The sequence below is a fragment of the Melospiza melodia genome, chromosome 8, assembly GCF_035770615.1.
Source record: "Melospiza melodia melodia isolate bMelMel2 chromosome 8, bMelMel2.pri, whole genome shotgun sequence".
In the NCBI taxonomy this organism is placed as follows: Eukaryota; Metazoa; Chordata; class Aves; order Passeriformes; family Passerellidae; genus Melospiza; species Melospiza melodia.
This window is the reverse complement of record NC_086201.1, coordinates 3,704,738-3,727,500: the sequence shown is the minus strand read 5'-3', so window position 1 is coordinate 3,727,500 and position 22,763 is coordinate 3,704,738. Positions and strand designations below refer to the sequence as shown.

Here is a 22,763-nt window from a genome sequence, read left to right as displayed (position 1 = left end):
TGCAAACAGCCTAAACATTTTATAGTCTTCAAGATTAAAAAAAGCAGTAAAAATATGAAAAAGAAATGAGTATCATAAAACAAAAACTTTTCTCCAAGTTTCATTTATGCATCACAGGGCAACAGAAATCACAGACCTTGTGTGAAAAAAAAGAAAAAAGAAATAATTTTTTTTTCCTGCAGGCTCTTTTTCAAGTCTCCTCTCACATTTGAGGTACAATCCTCCTGTAAAGAGGATTTTTTGACTGAGTGTCTTAAAAGAGGACTCTCATTTACCTATTATTCAATACTGATTTAAATTACTAGGTTTCTTAAGTTTCTGACCTCCTGTATTTTATGATGTATTTAAAACACTTTGACTCTTATGAACCATTTAATTAACTAGATAATAACTGCACATTTGTCCTACTTGCCATTCACCAAAGTTAAGTTTCAACATTACTTCTGAAACTATCCTGCATGCCTGTCATTCACCAGCTTTTACTTCAAATTACAGAGGGCAAAAAATTGTCCTTGATTATTCCTATGATATTGATGACACCAACACATGGCATTGGAAAAACTGAGGAAGGAATTTGCCATTTTTTCAGTCTATGGATAGTGTTTCATGGCTGGAAGAATAAATCAGATTCTCAAATGGTATAAATTGCTACCACTGGCTTACAGGGAACTGCAGATCTTTAGGTCAGATGAAAATCTGGTGCACAAACCAAGGCTGCCCAAAGAAACCACTCAGAAACAATCTCTGTGCCTTCTGCACCCAAATACCAAACAGGGAACAGATCTCAGTCATGAGGAAGCAAAGATCTCTAAGCTGTATGAAAAATAAAAAAATCTCTGTATTAAGCCCAATATTATACTTGGATCATGCTTGGTTACAAGATTTATGGCATGTTTGCTACCCAACTAAGGCAACTCATAAATGTTGCATCTACTTGGAAATTTGGCTTCATCCATAAAACGGAGTCTCAGTCAGAATCAGATGCTTGTTTTTCAGGATCAAGGAATCCATGTCACAACAGTGCTAAAAGTGTTAAAACACCTTCATGTGTTTAATGGACTCACCCCAGTTGTGCTGGAAAGGGGCTTTAGGTCTGCATTACAAGTGCCCCATTTTCTGGTAGTATCTTAAAAAGTTTAAAAAATAAGTGTCTGCTGGACACAGCAGTGCCCATGACACAAACCTTTGTTTGGAGAACACAACTGCCTTTCTGAGACTGACCTGAGCAGGGTCCTCGTGTAGGAACACCAACATGGGTTGAAAATATCTCTGAGTGGTTGGGATTTTAACAGAAATTTGGGGTTCCTATGGAAAGCATAAAATGCAGTTGTTGCTGCCTTGTGAATTGATGCAAGAGAGGAATTAAGGGAATAGCAGAGGGATTCCTTTCTTTTCAATTACTTTGCTGATAAACGTGCCTAAATAATCAACTTTGGTACTGTCTCAGACACTATGGCTCAATTCTTTTGAACTATCTCAACAGCCCATACATTTGAAGAGTTTCTCCCATGAACATGAGCCTCTAATGAAGGGAGGAAAAAGGAAAAAATAAACTATAAGACTGTCTCAAAAATTCAGTCTTTGGCTTAGACTGCTCCAGAAATTAGTCCCACTTGATATGTGAAAATCTTGATGGTTAGTAAATAAAACTGAGGACACTGGGGTCCTACAAGCTCAAGAGTGTGTGCACACACAGGCATGCATGAGCACACACGTGGAAAGGACTTGTGCTCAATCCTTTGTAGGAAACCAGCTGATGACAAATACTTGTAAGCTATTTAGAAATGTGGTTTCCTAGCTCAGTTCCTCTGGGGCTTGAGAACTTCGCTCATCACGTCTCTGGGGCATTACACAGTAATCTCTGAAAAACTGCATGCTAGATTAGCTCTGAGGGTATTTCTGATTATTGAAGGCACTGAGGATCTTACATTTACGTGGCTTGATGAAGACCAGCACCTCCCAGTCAGAAATCCAGCACCCTGGGAGGGGTCAGGAACTTCAGAAAGCAACAGCATCAGTGTAAATCTGCCAGAATATCTCAGAGGTAGAAAAACCCACAACCACCTCTTTCTACAGGAACATTCAAACAGCTCTACAGGTTCCGTCACAAGGCAAGTTCTTACTTCCTACATCTCAGCTTTCCACTGCTGCCTCATGCTGTATTTGCAGCACGTGCTACCATTAATAGTGGCAGTATGTAGGCAGCTCTGAGGACACATCCCCATCAGCATCCACAGTCCCAGAGCCTCCAATTTCACTCAGTTCCTCATTTATCCCCTCCCTCAGCCAGAAGAACTCTGTGTGACCTGCAGCATCTCCACTGCTGCTGTGTTGTAAAGGTGGTGACTAAAGAAAGGTCACCACACAAACTCCGGTAGAGGAACAGCTGACCAGGAGGTAGATGCCAGAGATGTCACAGTGCTTTTATGGTTTCTCCAAGTAATACTATAAAATGCACAGCATTACACAGCTTAAGTGTATTAAACTAAAGGTACTGCTCCATGCTGAAAAGTCCTGATAAATAATGTAACTTAGAATCATTGAATGGCCTGGGTGGGAAGGGACATTAAAGCTCAGCTCTTTCCACCTTTAGAATTCCTTCCTAAGATCTAATCTAAACCTGCCTCCTTCATCTTAAGGCCATTCCCCCTCATAGGCATAACTGAGGCATAATTGTTGCACCATCATCCCACAGAAAAGTGACAATTCTATTTTGCTGGTAAAAGCTGCCATGACTATTATTCTAAAAGCTGTGCAATTTTACTATAAGACCATACCAATTAGAGGTGGAGTACATCAACACTGCCTTCTAACCAGTGCAATAATCCACCCCAGGGGAGTTTACTATACATTTAATAGTAGATTTACTAAATATTCTATAAATAGACGCCAAAAACTTTAGAAAAATTATGCTGTTCATCCTGTTTCTACTGATGCTTCTTCTGTCACATGCCACAGAAATATTTTGACAAATACAAGAATATTTTATAAAGATGAATAAAAGCAATGAACTACAAAACAGTCCTGTTTATGAGAACATCAACATATTATCCTCATTCTTTTGAACGAGAAAAAGCCACAGATCTGTCAGGTTAAGAACATTATCTTCACATTGACAGGAAAATAGATGTAGATGATTGAAAATTTACTTCCCCTATATTAAGAAATAAACCTCTGCACGGCAAAGTTCCTGCAGAATAAAAAACCCTCGATGGCTATGGCAAAGAAGAGAAGACTGATGATACAGCTGCCTGCTGCCCCAAAAATGAGTGAGCACCTAAAAACCTTCACGATTTATTATGCACGTAGCTGGGGCTCTGAGAGAGCACTGAGATATCACCTCCAGCCTGTCTCATTAAGAGGTTAAATTCTGTTGTCGCAATTGTTTATGTTATGTTTCACCTCTCTCCAGCCAGCTGAACAATGCCCTGTAGAACACAGAATGAGAAGCGCGTGGTTTCGAGTCTGGGACAATCCTTGGCGAGCACATTTAAACTCAACATGAACCTGGGTGCAGTTTAAAAGTCAGGGGATGAGGGGACAATAGAAAGGTTGTTATGGGAAGCACAGGAACAGCACTGCTGAGAGAGGATACAGCCCCACCTTCCCACTTAAGAATCAGATACAAAAGAACCATCAAAACTAACACGGGAAGAGCTGTGACAGCAGCCACTTCACATCACATTCCGTGGGCAGATGACACAAACCCCACACATGCAAAACACTAAAATACACGGGCAAGTTCAGTGAGATCAAACTTTTTTCCTCCAAAGCCATTCTAACATTATTCTGAGCATTACACCATTCATGGCGACAGTGCTCATTGTGGGTTTTGACACTGGGAGCTCCTCAAGAGGAGATTCAAAGACCATTTATGAGCAACATACCCTAATGCTACCCATAAACATATATATATATATATATAGTTTATTTACTCCATCCTTCTGTACACACTGATATTCAAAGGTACAAAACTGAAAATAAATTGAGAGTGTTACACTGAATACCAGATTTCTGCAACTCGGTTTGATTCCTGACCGTCAGTGGTTGTACAAGGAAAATCAGCTCCAAGTTTAATTGTCAGTGTATAGTCATATCAGTGGTATTATCACTGAAATTATGGATACCCGATTTTCAGAAATAAAATAATTTACTGGCAGATCTTCACGCATCAAAGAAATCTGAATTTAACCAAAACACTGATTAACACTTCCAGCACAGTAATTATGTACATGGGCCTGTATTTAGATCTGCCTGCAGATTCCCAGGTATCTCCTTATGCTGAAATTTCCTTTAAAATATTTCCAATATTTTCCTTTCCAGCAGCTTTGCTCACCCTTTAGTTACTGCCTAGCCTCAGGTGACTTCAGCAGGGTCAGACCAGTACCCCCATGTTCCCATTTGCAATGATTCCTGACATTTTAATTGATATTTACATCTGTATTAATTTTATACATTTAGAAATAAATAAAGTGCAGCTCCTCACCCCTCATATAGCCATCCAGACATATAAAAAGAATTGCAGAGTTGTATTTATGGGTACACACTAAGTCTTAATAACTAAAATAACTAATTGTTCCCAATAATTTCCTCTGGCACGCAGCTGTAGTACTTCTTGCAATCCACTTTATTCATCTGCAGTAATTCATCCCATTCAGAAGACCAGGATTTAAAAATAATATTTAAACAAGGTTGAGGATAACAACTAAAAGGTGCCCAGAAGAGACATATTTAAATGCTTACTAAATATATTTACCAAAGTCAACAGCGAAGTTTTATTTGGCAATTCTGCATTTTAAAGCTATTGTCTCAATTAGGCCAAAAAGGAGGATACTGCTTATGACTGCAAGTCTCTGCCTGCATTCATTTATTGTTCAGTTCACAGTCTCTGAATACAACACAATCCTCCAACGGAGTCAGCTTTCATAATTCAGCAGTACAAAGTCTGCAAACACATGTAACCTAGATCCATATTTCACAGTGACAGCATATGATAGCAGAATGTGAAGTATTAATGCTAGTGTCACTACAGTCCTACACTCTACTGCACTTTAAGAGAAAGCAGCTGCTGAGATGAAATGTGTGCCAACTGTCTGAAGACAGAAACATAAGAAACATTCCTTCTGTTACAAAGGGAGAGACACACACAAACAGACTTTCTTTTAGACTCAACAAGCACAAAGTTTCTTACTTTTGCCTTTTACGCTTCTATTTCAGAGCCGCTCGCGCGCTGCGGGAGAGACGCGCCGGGGCGGGAGCCCCAGCCTGGGCACAGAGCAGCTCCTGAGGCACTGCAGGGCTGGCTGAGGGTGATGCATCTGCACAGGGAACTGCTGGAATGGTGGCACCAATCCCGCAGCATTCTCCAGGATCGCTTACAGAATCGTGGAATCACTGAATCATCTAGGTCGGAAAAGCTCTCTATGATCGTTGAGTCCAACATTTCCCCAGCAATGCCAAGTCTCCACAAGGCTTTTAAATCCCTCCAAGGATGAGGACTCCACCACTACCCTGGGCAGCCCATGCCAGGGCTGGACAGCCCTTTTGGTGAAGAATTTTCCCTAATATCCAACCTAAACCTTTCCTGATGCAACTTGATTGTGTTCCCTCTCATCCTGTCACTCATTACCTGAGGGAAGAGCCCAACCCCTGCCTGGCTTCACCCTCCTGTCAAGGGGAGTTGTAGAGAGTGATGAAGTCTCCCCTGAGCCTGCTTTCCTACAGCAGCTCCCTCAGCCACTCCTCATTTACCCAAAAAACCCAATTCCCACCAAATTCCTGATTAGATATGAGATATAAACATGCAGGATGCCGGTTAGAGATGCTTTAGGACCTCCAAGAATCCCACAACAGCTTTTCAACAACCAAAGCAGTGAAAGAGTCTCGTGCCTGCAAACATCTTTGTCCTCACCCATCCTTGTGTTGTGCACCTGCTGCTGAGAGCTTTCTTAATTGGACTAAGGGACACAGAATTTTAAATTGGATTAATAAGGTGTGTTTTTAAAATCTATTCTCTACACAGAGAGCAGTAGAGAACTTGCTCTCCTTGATTTGTGTCTAGTCCTGGAGCAACACCACCAAATGATCTCCCACACAGTGTATCACCACCTCTTACACCCAGTGCTGCAATAAGAGTGTGACATAATCTGAAACGTTCGGCCGTAATTCACTTAAAAACTACTACAACCTCATTGACCTCCTTATCAAACAATTTATTGTGCATTTACAGACTGGACAATGAAATAGAAGAGGTAAGGTATTAATGGTGACACTATTTGGCAAGCTCATAGCACAGTTCATTCAAAAGGCAATTTTAAAATTGAATGAAGAGGTTTGACTAGGCAATAAAAACAGCCACAATGCCAGTGAACAGTACTTAGGAGGAAAGCCTCTAATTATCCTATTTATAAATCAACAGCAATTTTACTGATGACTTCTTCTCAAACTTGATTAAAATAACTTCAAAAAATTAAAAAATAATCAGATCACATTTATTTTATTAAATTATGATTTTAAAGCATTATTGATTCCCTTCATAAATGAAAATGATAAAAACTTGAGGACAAGAATGAGACAACATTTTTTAAGAGAAACATTTGTACAACACTCTGCAACATAATTATAGTGCTGCCCTTGGGGAAGGGGATTTTATTTTATAATGAGAATGTTTACACTGTTATGGGGTTCAATCTATCTGGGAGGGAAGGTTAAACTTCTTTCCATTAAAGACAGGCTTATAATGAAAAGCTCTGAAAGGAGAATGGAGTCTAATATAGTAGATGTAATGGCCTATTAAATGATTCACACACACAAAATGAATCAAATTCATTGTATCTTACTGCTCTTTTATGACAAAATTGTTGAAAAAATAAAACTATTGTCAAGATAATTGCATATTACATATACTGTATTACTGTAACTACTATTCTTATTGGGTGACCCAGAGTCTACATTTTAGGGACATTAATAGGACATTACATTTTAAATACTTTATAGTATTGGAATGTTGCACAGAAATCACACTTTCACTCTGAAGGCAAAAATCAATTCAGACTTTAAGTCATGCTGCAATTCTGCATCATTCTTTTTCAATTAAGTTTTTGCATACATTCTTTATGATGTCATTTCTACATTCCTGCAACAGATGTTTGTTTATATCCCAATTTACCCAAATGCTGGCATACTAGTCCCTGAATGTAACCTCTACAACCAGCTTGTGTTTCCAAAAACACAGCACAAGAAGCGTTTCCTTAAACTTGTCCCCTCAATCTACTGCTAAAAATCACCATTTCTGATCATCACACAGTAATGGACATTGTTCTTACAGGAGCTTGAATGCATCAAAAATACAAGAAGAAATTAAATAAAAAAGTTATGGTACACCTCTAAAAAAAGAAAATTATATATAAGCAAGTCAAAAAGTAGGAAACATTTGGGATTTGCATGAAGGACTGAAAATTTTACATGAGATCTATAATACAATATTTTGGCCTACTGCTAAGAGCTGTACAATAATAATGACTGTTCATTAAGGAGTTGGTCTTGCAAACGCACAGGCAGACTGACAAAATCTGCATGACTGCAGCCAGTCACCCACAGAACTGTCCATAAGTGCTCAGGCACACTTATATTAAAGATCAGAAACCTTGGGTTATTATCTTTTTGTTAATAAATGTTTCTAATACACTGGCTGCATTATTTTCACGTGTTGGAAAGTACCAGGATGTACCTGTATTATCATAATGCAAGTGAAAGTACAAATAATACAGGACAGAGAATATTTTGCGTGCTTTTACCCAGTAAATAAAAACTCAATCAACAGGGTTAGAGTGATTCCTGTTCCAGACTAATGGACAAAACTTGGGACACTACAGACAGCAAAAACTTTACATTTCCAAAGTTTATAGAAGACTTTGCAGGTATTCCAAGACCTTTACAATACCTCAGAATCTCAAATAATTTCAACTGAATTGAATAAAAAATAAGCCAGAAATTCTAAAGTCACCTGATGGCAGTTAGATTTCTAATGGGAGCACAACCCTGCAGAAGTAGCTCCTTATATTTTAATGAATAAAGGACTTCAGCATTTAATCATCAAATGCTTAAGTTAAGCATTTGAAAGCTCACACTCTTTTCTGAGCCTTTTCTAATATTAAGAATATTTCCACATGTTTATTATTATTTATTATATAGGGGGAGAAGTTTAATTGCTTCTATCCAGCTTCACTGGAGAACCTGCTGAGTGGAACTTAAAAGTCCAACAATTCTCATATATACAACTGTCTATGGAAACTGGCACATTTTAAACATTTCCTAGGCTAACCAAACTCTATGATTTTTTAAAATATAACTTAAAGCCTATCTAAAATCTATTTCACAGCACAAGACCATTTCTTTAAAGTTTGTAACATAAAAAATTGAGGCAAGAAAAAATATAATTCAAAAATATTTTAATTACAGGAAGGTAGGTGAAGATTTTCAGTTTTGTGTTCCTATTACTAGAATTCAAGGTAACATAAATAATCCAGATTTTACAATCTGAAGTGGGATTATTTCTCCTGCAGGACACATACTCCTCCAGAAGGCAAGCTCCTAAGCACCAGACAAATGCTACTAAACATAACTGCAATAAATGAAATTAATCATTCACATCTCGAGGAAGCCAGAATAAGAATGTAAGAAATTAAACCAGAGCATTTTCAGGAAGAAAAGTGGTGGAATAAAGAGCAATTGAGCAACCTGGTGCAGTGGCAGGTGTCCCTGCCCATGGTAGGTGGATGAAATGAGCTGATCTTTTAAGCGCCTTTCAACCCAAACCCTTCTGTGATTTTATGAACTCACCCTGCTTATAAAAGTAAGATACCTTGAGGAGAACAAGTCTTACCTATGAACAAGATTCTTTCCTATTAAAATTAACAAAGTAACCACCCACACCTATGTGATACATAAAGAGATGGAGAAATTACCAATGTAGAAGGTGGCAAAACATGAACAAAAAATGGTTGTTGAGGCCAAAATTCATGTCATTTCCAAAGGTTCAGTCAGGACTGGAGTGGGGAATCTGAAAGGCAGCTCAATAGACAGAGAATATGAAACAGAGAAATCAGCCCATTAAATAACTGGACTCCTAATTTACCACAGAGGAGCCACTCCAAGAGAGTTCCTAGTGGTGATCAATGCCAGACAAGGCAGATTGGCTTGGAAGGATGCTCTGAGTAGTTTCACATTGCAAGACTACAGGCCTAAGCTACTCTTCTTGGAGAGAAATAATGCCAATAACAGACATTATCAAGCAGATGGTTTTCAACTGAGGAACTCAGGACTGTGTGTATGTGGGATGAACACTCATTCAACAACCTCTAGCAGAGAAGGTCCATCAAATCAGCCACTTATTTTCTCCTTCTCCTCGTATCTGCTTCCAAAACCTTCCATCTCTCTTTATTACAACTTCATTACCTCAACTTCAAGCATTCCCATTACTGCACTGGAATAATGCTGACACACCAAACTTGTTTATTGTTGCCCACAGCTATGCAGGAGGATGAGCTGCACATCCTCCCCAGTCATTGCGTTTGAGTATCTCCACTTCCCCAACAACTGCTTTGTGGATACTTTGATTTTCTACATGAACAGGAGTATCATGCCAATTCAAAAATGTTAAAAGAGAGAAAAGTAAATGCCAGAGCTTAGACCTCTGAAGACATTGAAGTGTTCAAGTCAAATTTCACATATCCAAACAAAGCATCTTCATCTTTGTGAGGCATCCTCCTAGTTAGCATTCACTTTAGGAATTCCAAGTTAACAAATGCTCTCCATTTTTTCCTCAAGGAAAATCCATTTGTTTTCTTTATAGTAGGTCTTTTAAAAGGGAGTCATAACTGATGGATTACAACATGTTCCTACCTTTTCAATCTGAATTTCATAAGAATAAAATAAACCACAAATGAAAGTGCTTGTACCAGGCACGTTGAACCTTTCTTCTTCTATTAGCATATCAGTCTGCAATCATAACTAGATCAATAGCAAAGATATCTGCTTAAAAGAGCACCATGCTTTCTTTTGTCAGAAATTCATTACTTTTTATTAGGGTCATTGCTTGAAAACTTCAAAACACCATATGGACCTAATTGTGGTTTATTTTGGCAAAAAGGAAGACACTGTAGAACAATTGAGGCATTACATTCTACAATTCCATTACTTTCATCCCTCTCCGTTTTATTACTGTGTCATTAAAGGCAACTTGAGTGAGCGAAGAATTATAGTGTCATGTGTACGGGCTAGTAGATTAATAACAAAACACACTCAAGTTTAAAGGTATCTAACAGCTGTTTTCATTATTTTGTGTAAATACGCTTGAAGCATATCTATCTGATTAGTGGATAGAGTGCTCTTCTCTGTCACATGCCATGGGCACTGCTATGCGCAAGTAATCAAAGTGCTCGGAAAATGAGTTTACATTGTTCACTGCTGAAATACACAAATGTCAGAAAGTGACTGCGCATCAAAGCTTAGGCAAATCAGCTGCTGCAAACAAACAGACTCCAATGCACATCGCAGCTTTAAACATTCCTCTGCAGCACAATGAGTGAGCAGGACTTATTGCCAGCCCAAATGAAGTGATGCTCGTGGAATAATAAGTCGCCAATGCGTAGATGTGCTGGCAAGTCCAGCACTGGGTACCGCTGAAAAGAGCTCAGCTGCTTCAGAACCAGAGATACAATGGTTTACTGTCAGAAATATGTCCTGATATCAGGCAACTTTGTGGATCCCACACAAGGTCTCAGTAGAAAACAAAAAACAAAAAAAAAAAAATTTTTAACCTTTTAATATTTCTAAATATTTTTTTTAATTTTTCATCGCAACTCTTTTACCAGGAACCCTGTCAGCTGATTCCTCCACTTATTGGCAACAAAAAGACAGCAAGTTTAGGCACACAAAAAGGGTGCAATCCTCTCTTTTCCATATATAGTCACATCACTCAAGATGGATAATTCAAACTCAGATGGCAGATAACACAAGTGAACTCTGAATCCAAGAGACGTGCGATGAAGATTGAGGAAGGACAGATAAATTTCAGTCACTGAAAGGAATTACTGCATAAAAAGCTCTTCTTTCTGTCCTCCATTTGCTCCTAGCACAGATTGAGGCAGTTTTAGTATTAAAACTGCTCTACACAAGAATCAAAGTGAAAGAGCCCTACAGACTCATCAAATAAGAAAGTTAAAATAACTCATTCTGACTGCAATGAGCTCAATGGAATAATTTTATCCAAATGCTTCAGTGAGCAAAAGTAAACTGAGGCAAAACAGAGAAGGATGCTTAGAGAGCCACAAAGACTCAAACATTTTGCCTGACAATGGTTTTTACTGAGACACATCTCACCCAATGCTTTCCCAAATCCCTGTGGTTGTCAACCCTTTGGCACCACTTCTACTTGTCTTCTGAGGGATGCCCAGGCTTCCAAAACAACAACATCATCCATGAATTTGTTGACATCCCATCCCATCCCATCCCATGAAGAGTTCCAGACCAGGCTGGATGAGGCTTGGACCAACCTGGTCTAGTGGAAGATGTTCCTGCCCATGGCAGGAGTTTGGAACCAGATAGTCTTTAAGGCCTCTGTCAACCCAAACCATTCCAGGATTTTATGATCCTCAGAGTTATGCCTCAAAAACTCCCTTGTTGCAGAGGAGAGGAGGGACAAAAAGCACTGGCCACGATGTGGTTTTCTTCAAAAGCACTAAAATGTCCAGATGAACCCAGTACAGTCAGACAAAAACACTCCCTCCCTTCTTTTCCCTTCCCACAAGGGTCATTATGAATCCAACCAATAAAAATTCAGCCCATCCTGAACACAGTCAGAGGCTGGACAGACCAGCTGGATGAACCTTGCAGGACACTGCTCGTTTATGAAACACATGATTAATGATTTACACAACCAACACTGTGCAGAACACAAGAACACAGAACAGGCTGGGCTGCTGTGTCTTGTACAGATACTGAGAACTCAGGATCTCCTTCATGGACCAGTTCAGGTCTCAAGTCACCAAGTGACCAGCTCATCATCCACCTTTTTTCACCTTCATTTTGGGTATACCATCACAACAAACATCTGCAGCTGCCTGGCACTACTCCTATATTGTTTAACCAATTATTCTATGAATTTATCAAACTTGCATTTCAATAGTGTTTTAGCAGTCATTTCACAACTAAATGTGTCTTTGGAAAATAAAAATCAAACCAAGCAACCAACCTCCACACCCATTTTTTCAGTTCCAGTCTCAGTCATTTAATAATGACCAATTTATACCTAGTGGATGTTGTAAGGATTATCCTGAAACTTAAATAATTCCTCCTCTTTCATGGCATTTATCCTCTGACTGTATTTATAAAGATTAACATATATCCCCTTCTCAACCTTTATTTTGCTAGGACAAGTGAACCATACTCTTTTAATCTGCTCTCATAATACAGATTCCCTAATCATCCTAGCAGCAATTCTCTACACCTGTTTCACAGTTTAAATTAATCTTTCTTGAGCATGGGTGACCAGAACAACATACATTTATTTTTTTTTTCAGTGCTTTACACAGACAAATCAATCTGTACATTTAAAATATCTTTTCTATGGTGTATGAGATTCAAATACACTAAAAAAAAAAATATATATATATATAAGGTACAGTGCAGCTACTTAGCTGCACTAAATGTCAGCACATTTGTGGCAATACCTGCACAGTCACAAACACTGGTCCAATTTTAGCACATCAAAGTGACCAAGGGAAGGAAGATCTGCCTGTTTCTCTATTAAACACCTGTGAGAACCATCAGCTGCAGATGGAAAATGTTTAAGAGTTCAAAGGAGAACATGGCTGCGAATAGCTTGGGGGTTTTTTGAGTGTCAGTCACAGAACTGAAGATATAATCCTGTTGCAGAACATTCATGATGAGTATTCTGCCATGAAGAGGCGAACACACCTAAAACCAAATCCATCCTGGAAAAATTAAATCTGAGGCTCTTCAACTGCTGCAGAACCAGCAGTAAGAGACCTGTGGTTCCAGACAAAAAGAGCTGATAAGGAAGCACAAGTGGAAAGATGAGGGTTCTGGTGGTGAGACATCACACACCACTAACAGATGATCTAAAGTCTCTTCCAGCCCAAGGCTTTTCATGATTCTATGGAATCATTACTCCCATGGCTGGTTGGGTAGCAATGAAAATAGAGAGGATGTGGTCTGATGATGAGCCCACTGTTGTGTGGGGGAAAGAAATACAGACAGCAGGTCACAGATGGACAAAGTCCAGCTTTCTGCAAGTCTGATCTGAGCACTGCTTAGGAGTCAATTTAAAGGAAAATGGCACCATTTTATGAGGAATCCACTCTAAAATTTATTACAGATTGGATAATTCAACTTAATACTTAATTCCTTCTTCCTGGCTGTTGTTACTGCCTGTAACTTTGTTTAAAAATAATGAACTGAACACAATGGGACCTTGTTTTGTACCAAAGCCACTCTGCAGCAGGTAAGTATTTCTCAACAAAAAATGTCCCACTACTAAAGAAGATAATCTAATCCCAAGAAATTTTTTTTCCTGCACACTTGAGGTAAACCTGGAGCTGTTGGCACAAGTCTAAAGGAAGCCACGAAGATGCCTCAAGGGATGGAGCCCCTCTGCTATGTTATGGACAGACTGAAAAAGCTGGGAGTGTTCAGCCTTGGGAAGGGATGGCTCCAGGGAGAATTCAGAGCCCTCTTAAAGTGCTTAAAGAGGCTCCAAGACAGCTGAAGAGGGACTTTGGAGAAGGGCATGGAGTGATAGGACAGGGAGAATGGCTTCCCACTGCCAGAGGGCAGGGATAGGTGGGATATTGGGAAGGAATTGTTCCCTGTGAGGAGGTGAGGCCCTGGCACAGAGCAGCTGTGGCTGCCCCTGGATCCCTGGAGGTGTCCAAGGCCAAGTTGGACAGGGCTTGAACAACCTGGGATAATGGAATGTGTCCTTGCCCATGGCAGGAGTAGACCAAGATGGTCTTTCAGGCTCCTTCCAATCCAAATCATTCTAAGATAAGAGGCTGGGAAAACAGTCCTGGACTTGGATCTCCCAGTCCTTCCACAAAGCATCCCTATGACTTGGTGTTTGTAAGCCCAGGACTGATGAAGCCTCATTACCATTTAGAGATGCATCTTTTCCATAGTAAAGCAGAACAGCCTCCTACCTTAAAAGCACTTCTGGCACATTTACGTTGCGATTTTCATATTTTTAAATGTATGCTATCTGAATTATTTAAAGGGAAGAAGAGGAGGATTATTTCATCTGGGAGTCACAACTGAGCAGGGGGAATGTCCAAAATATAAAATATTAAGTATTTGCAAATGCAAAAAAAAAAAATCCAAAAAAAAAAAAAAAAAAAAAAAAAAAAAAAAAAAAAAAAAAAACTAACTAGATTAAAACACTCCTTGAGCAACAAAGAAATTATCTGTGATTTGGCAAAATTAAAAATCATTTAACTTCATCCCATTTGGTTTGGTATAAATTAAACATCTGCATTAAGTTGTTCTTACACATTACATAAAGGTCATCTCCATAGGACTGGAGAGCTATGCTCCAAGTTTCCTCTCCAATATGTGATTTTATGGATTCCATCCTGCAATTTTGTTCTCTTATTCTCTATAATTTCTATAGAACATCTTCATATCTTCCCCACTGACACTTCCATCTGACGGTACCTCTGACTGTAACGGGAATGGGGTGTCTGCAATCTTGCACACAACAGTGCTTGAAGCAGATCCAACACACATAAAGTTTCAGTCTCACATTTAATACACAATTTGCAAGGCAATCTATTCCACCACACTTTTAGAAGGTGCTGTTTGTTTGGGTTTTGGTTGGTTTAGCTTTTTTCTCCCCAAATTAACCCTGCATTTGAGATGAAATGTGGCTTTTTCTAAAGGTACTGTCACTCCCCTACAACTGGGAACAGAGGTTCTTTCATCCTTTCAAAACTGATTTCTGATATTTTATATTCTTAGTGAAGAATCTTTAAAAACTCACATGTCCCTTCTTATTCTTTACATTTTCTGCAAAATTTTTAGCACAATACCTGTTTTCTTTTATACTATATTTCAAGTACCCAGCATATTTAAACAGTAAGGTTCTGTCATTGCCTCATGCAGCAACTAAGAAAATAAGATGCCCAACATGACTGCCTCCCTCTCTGTTACAATCCTGTAAGCATGAAATCCTTTTAAAGGAAAAAAAAAAAATCCACCTTCACTTCCATGCAATATTCATTAATTTCATAATAAAAAAATATGAAATTGTTCAAACGTTGAAGGGCAGTATTTTGAAATGCAAAATGCAGCAGGGACAGCCTTGTGTATAAAAACCATCTTTCACACATGCAAATGATTTAAGTTCCTATGGATTGAAAGGGACCTGGACACAGCCAGACCACTCAATATCCAGAATTAGTTTTGTGCCACCTTTTTCCTTTTTCTACCCCTGTTAACATTGTATTCCCACCAAAAGCCCTCAGTTCCCCCTGACTGCAGGTAAAATGAGGGTACTGAGTACTTTGCAGGATTCTAACATTAAGCAACAGCTTTTTTCCACTTTGGATAAAAGAAGAAAAAAAAAACCACAAACAAACCCACAGCTTTATTTTAAGTCTGCTGTGACAATTTTAACCAATTAAATTTAAACTTCACTGATTGTTATGACAACAATTTGATGCGAACACTGAAAATATTTAATGTCTCAATCATCCTGAATGGGAATGATGTTTAACTCAACCCCAGCATTCAGGAGAAAGACTGTTGTGAAAGGAGAAGAAAAGACACAGAGAGAGAATTGAGGTAGGAAGGTGAAGAAAGCCCCCACAAGGATTTGTGTTTATGATGCTTTAAAAAAGGTAACATATATTTATACTGAATCGATTAAAACTTCTACTAGTGTGGAAACTAGAGTAAAATTATTTTTTTTTTTAATTCAGAGTAAGTACAGCTGCATGAGTGTTTTCCAGATGGAATCCCAGAAGACTGAGGAGCACCATCCACACCAGTTGCTGATGAAGGTGCCATTTTCAACCCTTCTCCCATGACATCCTTCAACTCCAAATGCCCACATTTATTACAGCAAGGTAGGCTATTCTCTTCCCAAGTTGCAGAGAAATTATTATGCATGGAAGTGCATAATAATCCAGTCCAGTCGTGACTCTACCACTGACTTCCCACATGAATATGCACGAATCAATTAAACCTCTGAATGCATCCATTTCCTCCTCGAGTAGTAATGATAATAATAATAATAATAGCTGCCCATTGTATAGGGCACTGCATGCAATATTTTTAATGCCTGCTAATGAAATGTGCTATTAATTATTAGGATGTGGTTTGTTTTTTGAAAGCCAAGCACCAGCACGTCTCAACTGTGTATTCAAAGTGACACAACTTGAATACTTCTGAAAAACTGCCTATGGGAAAGTATTGTGGAAAATCCTCCTTAAAAAGCAAATGGTATTTAAATCAGTATGAGAACTTGCAGCTCTCACCAGCTCTGCTTCAGAGAAATTTGCAGCTAAGGGGTTAATCAGATTAGATGGGAGTGGTTATAGGCTCAGTGCCACAGGTTTTGCCCTTTGTGGCTTCTCACATCCCAGACTTGGAAAATATGAGCTGTGATACTGAGAAAGGTAAGAAGCCAGCACAGCCCCATAGTGATAAATGAGTTTGCATCATCTGTCATTAGAACTTCCTGCCAACAGGGTCATTCCCTATTAAATTACCACTTGTCAATGTTTAAAATACTGATTGATAAATGACTGTGCCAAAACTGATAACACGACAGCTTTTATTTTCTAATATTCTTGGTTACCACATTCTGCTACTTCAAGATACAGATATAGTAGGGCTTTTTCCAAGTACTTTAGTGAAAGACAATTTAATCTAATACAAAACTAACAGGTACTGTATAACGATTGGTCCTGATATACATTACATACTATTCTTCTTGCCAAAATAAACCTACTGGAGATTTAGCGATATGGGTAGATCCAAGTTTCACATTTCATCAAATGCTAGTAATCTGTTTTATCAATATAAACTGCATTTTAATGAAAAAATTCTTTTCTTCAGTACACTTCACTTTTAACTCCCCAGAGTATGATAATTCGTTCACGCTGTAGAACAAGAATGTTTTACAAGACCTTAACTCTCCAGAGAAATTTCTCTGTAAATACAAAAAGCAAATTTTATGGGAATGTGTTGTATGCAACATGAGCAGTACCCAACATAATAAAAAAGTGGGTTGCACAGAGAATTCTGCTTAAGTATCCTTGTGAGCTATTGTGAGCCTAAATGGTTATTATGATAGCATTTAGAGGAATACCTATACGACAGATAAAAGAGAGTCAGTAAAACTATTTTTGTCCCTGAATAGATAAAAAAGAAATTACTTTTTAGCAAGTTTTGCAGAATGAATACATCCCAGCAGACTCTTCAGCCAGGCCCTTCTCTAGGAGAGCACTCTCATTCTGATGCTGCTGGAGTGGCCTGGGGATAAATATTTTGGGGATAAAACTGGCATGTTCTGCCTGGAAGACAAGGCTGGGGTAACAGCTCTTCCATGATCCAGAGGGAGAATGGAAATTCCTGCATCACCCAGAACAGCACAGGTGAGTGTGTGGAGGAAGCACCATGTGAGAAAACACTGGAAATGAAGGTGTCCTTCACTGAACCACCTAAACCCTCACTGCAGGTGCGGCTACCTGAGCTAGCACTAATCCCAGAGGGGCAAGAGGAACCACTCCACTGCCAACAGCTCCACAATGGAAAAATTCCATTTTTTTCCCCCTTTTGAGCCCACACTACATATTCCTCCCAACAAGGGCTGTGTCCTAGATCCTGGTAGCATCCCTCATGCTCACTGTGTAACTCAGTGTGCCAACACCCATCCTCAAACCCCGCCTGCGGCAGGTGAGGAGGAAAGAGATTCTGGGGAGCAATTTCCATCCCCCAGCTCTTCAGCAGCAAGCCCCAAGGTAGGAGCAGTCTATTGGCACTTTCTAATTATGCTAATGACCCATAAACCATGGTGGCAGCGAGGCTGTGCCATTGGAGAGGGCACAGAGCACCATGGAGATGCCCGAGCCACCACCAAAGGCAGGAGGTACCCCCAGCACCAGAGTCACTGTCATTAGCACTCCACCCAAGCTAATACAAACTATTTCACTGGAAGGTTAATTAGCCAAAAACTGCTCTCCTAAGCTATCTGTGGCTTCCCACACGCAAGACAGCTCACTACAGCTCACATGGGTACCACTGCTGAGCAGCTTTCCCTGCAACACAGACACGTCCCAAGTGCCCATGCATAGCTCTGGGCTCCTATGAATTCAAGTCTCTCCTTGCTCATTGACATCTGCATTTTCCCAGTTAAGTTCAGCCCTGCAAACCTGATCCAAGTGATGTAATTAATTTATTTAATTTCTTTTACTTTCCCAAAACAGGCTCCTCCACACACGTTTCAGCACAAGAGATACCGCAAGTGTCTTTTAAAAACTTCTGCTTTACTCAGGAACTCCCTTGACTGGCCCTAAAATACTCTCTGAATTGGCAAATTCTGCCTCTCTCACACTATAACTAAAAAAATGTAAGCCCAAATGGTTGAGAATGTCCTGTTAACTGTACAAAGTTATAGAAGCAAATGAAGAAACAAGTCTAAAATCTTTAATTCTTCTTCAAAATGAGCAATGCAAATAGTACAAGATACTCACTAACAAGTTCCACTTTAAAAAAAGCAGCTTTTATTTTCTGCTGTAATCCTCATACTCTCATGTTTCTTTTATATTATTCCACCTCAGTCCAATGTGAATTTTGAGCTCTCACGAACCTTACTTCATTCTTGCTTATAAAAACATCTTCCTTTCCTACCACAGTGTGGTAACAATAAAGATATACTACAATCAGAGGAATAGTAATAATAACCAAAATCTAAATTGAAATTTTCATTGGAATGAATTCCAAGGAGAACCTAATCTGACCCTGCTTTGCAAACTACCACTGACAGACAATGTGGGCACAAATGGGATGAGAGAATTCCTATAAAATCACAGAATCGTGGAATGGTTTGTGCTGGATGGGGGCTTAAAGATCATCTAGTTCTGCCACAGGTAGAGACTTCTTCCCCTAGACCAGGATAGTAGTCCAGTGGATATCCAAATACCATCAAAGACCTTGCAGAAGTTTCCAGAGGGCTCTGCTGGCATGTAGAGAAATACCAAAGACAGCATCAGTCAAAAGGGAATTTCTTCCCCGACCATCATTTTACAGTGCAAAAGTGGAAAAAGATTATATCAAAATAGACTCTATTGATCATATAGTGGGAAAAAAAAATGGGATTTTATTTATGTTACAATAGAAAAGATACTAAAATGAAGTCAATGGCCAGGTAAGTGTGAATTACAATGTATTTAGCTCTGTGTCATAAACCCCCAGTCTGATACTCAGCCACTGCTCTCCATCCCTTGCAATACCAATGCACTGTGCAGGGACAGCCTGAACTCAGAGGGGTTTTTGTCTTGAAGCTTAGAAATACTCTGATATTTATTCCCACATCATATCCTTCACCAGAATGGACAAAGAGCAGAATTCAAGGCAGAAATCATATGGGGTGGGTATACACAGAGCAACCTTGGCACAACAGGATAGAATATGGAAGCCAGTCATTGTCAGAACCAGAAAACAGGAGGATTAGGTCAGTAAATATCTTATTCTGTCAAATCCTCAAATCCTTTCATCTTTTCTCATTGTCAGATAAGGACCACAGTCTGCTGCGTTTGCTCTGGGAGCATCAACATGAGTCCTAATGACAAACATTTATTTAAAAAAAAAGATTCTTGATAAAAAAGCATCAACAACTTCCCCTCAGAAGTAGAAAAGCCCATTAGAGGCCCATTTGAAATATTTAAATACACACTACAAATTACAGTGGTGCCTCTCGGAGTATCCACAAGTGTTTCCTAGGATATCTTTCATCATTATACCTCCCCTCTTAAGTGATCATTTACTATGCTGCTTGTGCTGTTTGTGGCCATCACCTACAGTAATTACATTAAAAGGTAGATATTTCACAGGATTAACTCCTGTGACACGATCCTTCATTACACTGGTTTTGATCAAGGCTCAGATGTATTTTATTTTGCCCTACAACTGCAATATTAATCTAAAATAATCTTAAAAAGCTCCCCATCACACAAGTGAGGATGATTTCTCAGATCACCTCTCTCTCCCCAGTCCAAAGGTAGATTACGTTTCAGACAAGAACACACACTGAGACATTCACACGCAAAATTAAAGAGGTCAAAATAAAAAAATAAAAAACCCACCCTGGTTATTTTGCCTTCAGAATTTTTAAATATTTTCCCAACATCTCAGCAAAATTATGCATTTTAAAAAGACTGCAGGCACTGAAATGATTGTCAGTCATGCAAATAATCACTTACTTACACTGTATGAGTTTGGTTTGGATAAAGCAAATTACCATTTGAAAATAACTTGAAAAACACTCTGGGCTAAGAGCTTGCTTTATAAATTTTAGCTTGGCCACAATTTTTCTTAACCTTTTTCTCCTCAATCTCCATTCAGTCACTATACTCATACAATCCAAATTTAAAAAACATCTTTGAATTGCCACAGGTGCATTCAACTATATGTAAAATACGTAAAGAAAAAGCAAATTTTGGCTGCAGCTGAAGGTCAAAACCCAAAGAACTTCAGAGTCAGGCAGAAGCAGCCTTTTCTTCAGATTTTTTCCTGTTGTCTTGATATTGGACTATAAACACCGCAGATCTTATATCTAAATTAGCTGTTGAATAAAATATATAGTATAGAGTTGACAATAATTTTTGTTTCTAATCAGTCTGCTCTGAAAGTTTTACTGTCACATAGTTGTTTATGTACATCTTAATCTTGAATCATCACTGTTGAAAAGAGATTTCTGATATAATCCCAAGTGCAGTGACCACAATAAAAAGGGAAAGGTGTCCTGCCTAGTGAGATGGGATTTAACACGAGAGCAGGACTCTAAAGGAGCCCACAGTGAGGTGTGAGATCTTCCTGCTGTACCAGTTTGGGTAGCAGGCTCATGGTTTTACCCACCTAATCACCTCCTGCTCTGGACAAACGAGCGCTGTGTGCATGATGACTTCAGCCCAATTTGTCAGATCCTGTCTGACCCCATCTGCCAGGGCTGACAAGTCCAGAAGAGCTGATGTAATACACGAGACAGGGTTATCATAACTTCATCTCCAAAACTAGGTCTGGGCCACATGATTCCTAAGGTATGCCAAAACCCGCAGAGCCTCTGGAACTGGCTCCACATCAAATATGCTGAGCACCCACAGCATTCCCTGCGCTCAAAAGCTCTGGACTCTAAGAGGGAATAGTAGATCCTCAAAAATATACAGGTACTGAACTATGCTGCCATCCAGGCAGCCAAGTCCCTAAGAAACACTGGAGCAGTTTAACCCACTTGTCAGAAACAGATGTTTAAAGATTTAACTTTAGACACTGATTTGCATCAGTATTTTAGAATACAAAGTTTTCCAAGACGCTGAAAATCAAACTTGCAGTTTGAGTATATCAGCAAGTGCACGACCTCAGCTCCTGCACTAAAAATTTCTCTACCTCAAACCACCACACATGTATATTTAGCCTTTGAAATAACTCTAAGTACAGGCTGGTCAGGGACAAAGATCTCAAGTGTGGCCAGAACTTATTATCAGATCAAAAGGCGGGCTCTTGCAAAGTCATTGCAGTGCTTCCCATCCTTATTTCAGCAAAAAAAACCTACCCAGCATGGTGTGGGGTTTAAGAGCATAATCAAATTGCAGAATCACACTCTATTTAGTGCTGGTCCCACTGAAGCAAAGTTCCTGTTCAGTGGGAGGAGAGTCCCTTATAACAGGAAAAACAATTGTGCCAGGTTTAATCAAAAGTGAGAAGGATCCTGTGAATGTTCCCTTGGAGCCACATAACCCAGTGCTAATTTCAAGGCGGGCTCTGAAGGAGGGCAATAAAAATCGTCCTTCAGAGTAACCGGGGAGGAGCGAGGAGCAGCTCCTGCTGCAGCAAATGCCAACATCTGCAGGGCTGCTCCCTGCCACGGGAACGCTGCTGCCCACTGCAAACACGCTCAAAGAAGAGCAGGGGATAAAGCAGCTCCCTGGCTGCAGGCTTATCTCTTTCACTGTTCTTCCCCTGCACAAATATGCACAGAGCCGAGGTGTTGGAACCCTGGTTACTGAGGATTTTAGACTTTCTGTACTAAAAAACACTGGTCCCCAGGAAAACACTACATTTAACCTAAAACTGTGAAGAAAACTTCCAAAATTAAATAATAAAACTAAAAATATAAGTGTGCAATTTAAATAAAAATGTGTAGCATCACATAGTAAAAAACTCAGAATTTAAAGTTTTAAAATATATTACTATAATAATATATTAATATTATAATTATTATATTAATTATATTAATACAGTCCCTTCCAATAATATAATGCTAATATTATAATATTAATATATATAACATTATAATAATATATTATAATAATATATTATATCATATTATATCATATCATATTATATCATATCATATTTTATTATATATCATATCATATTACATTACATTATATTATATTACATTATATTAGTAATATGATACAGATATTATATGATATAGATATTATATGATATATTATATGATA

At 38.9% G+C, this 22,763-nt stretch overlaps 1 protein-coding gene across 15 annotated transcripts in view; it reads right to left on the bottom strand.

Annotated features, from left to right (window-relative positions):
* Positions 1-22,763, bottom strand: part of GTDC1 (glycosyltransferase like domain containing 1) — a 180,236-nt gene that overhangs the window by 69,106 nt on the left and 88,367 nt on the right. The window lies entirely within an intron of this gene.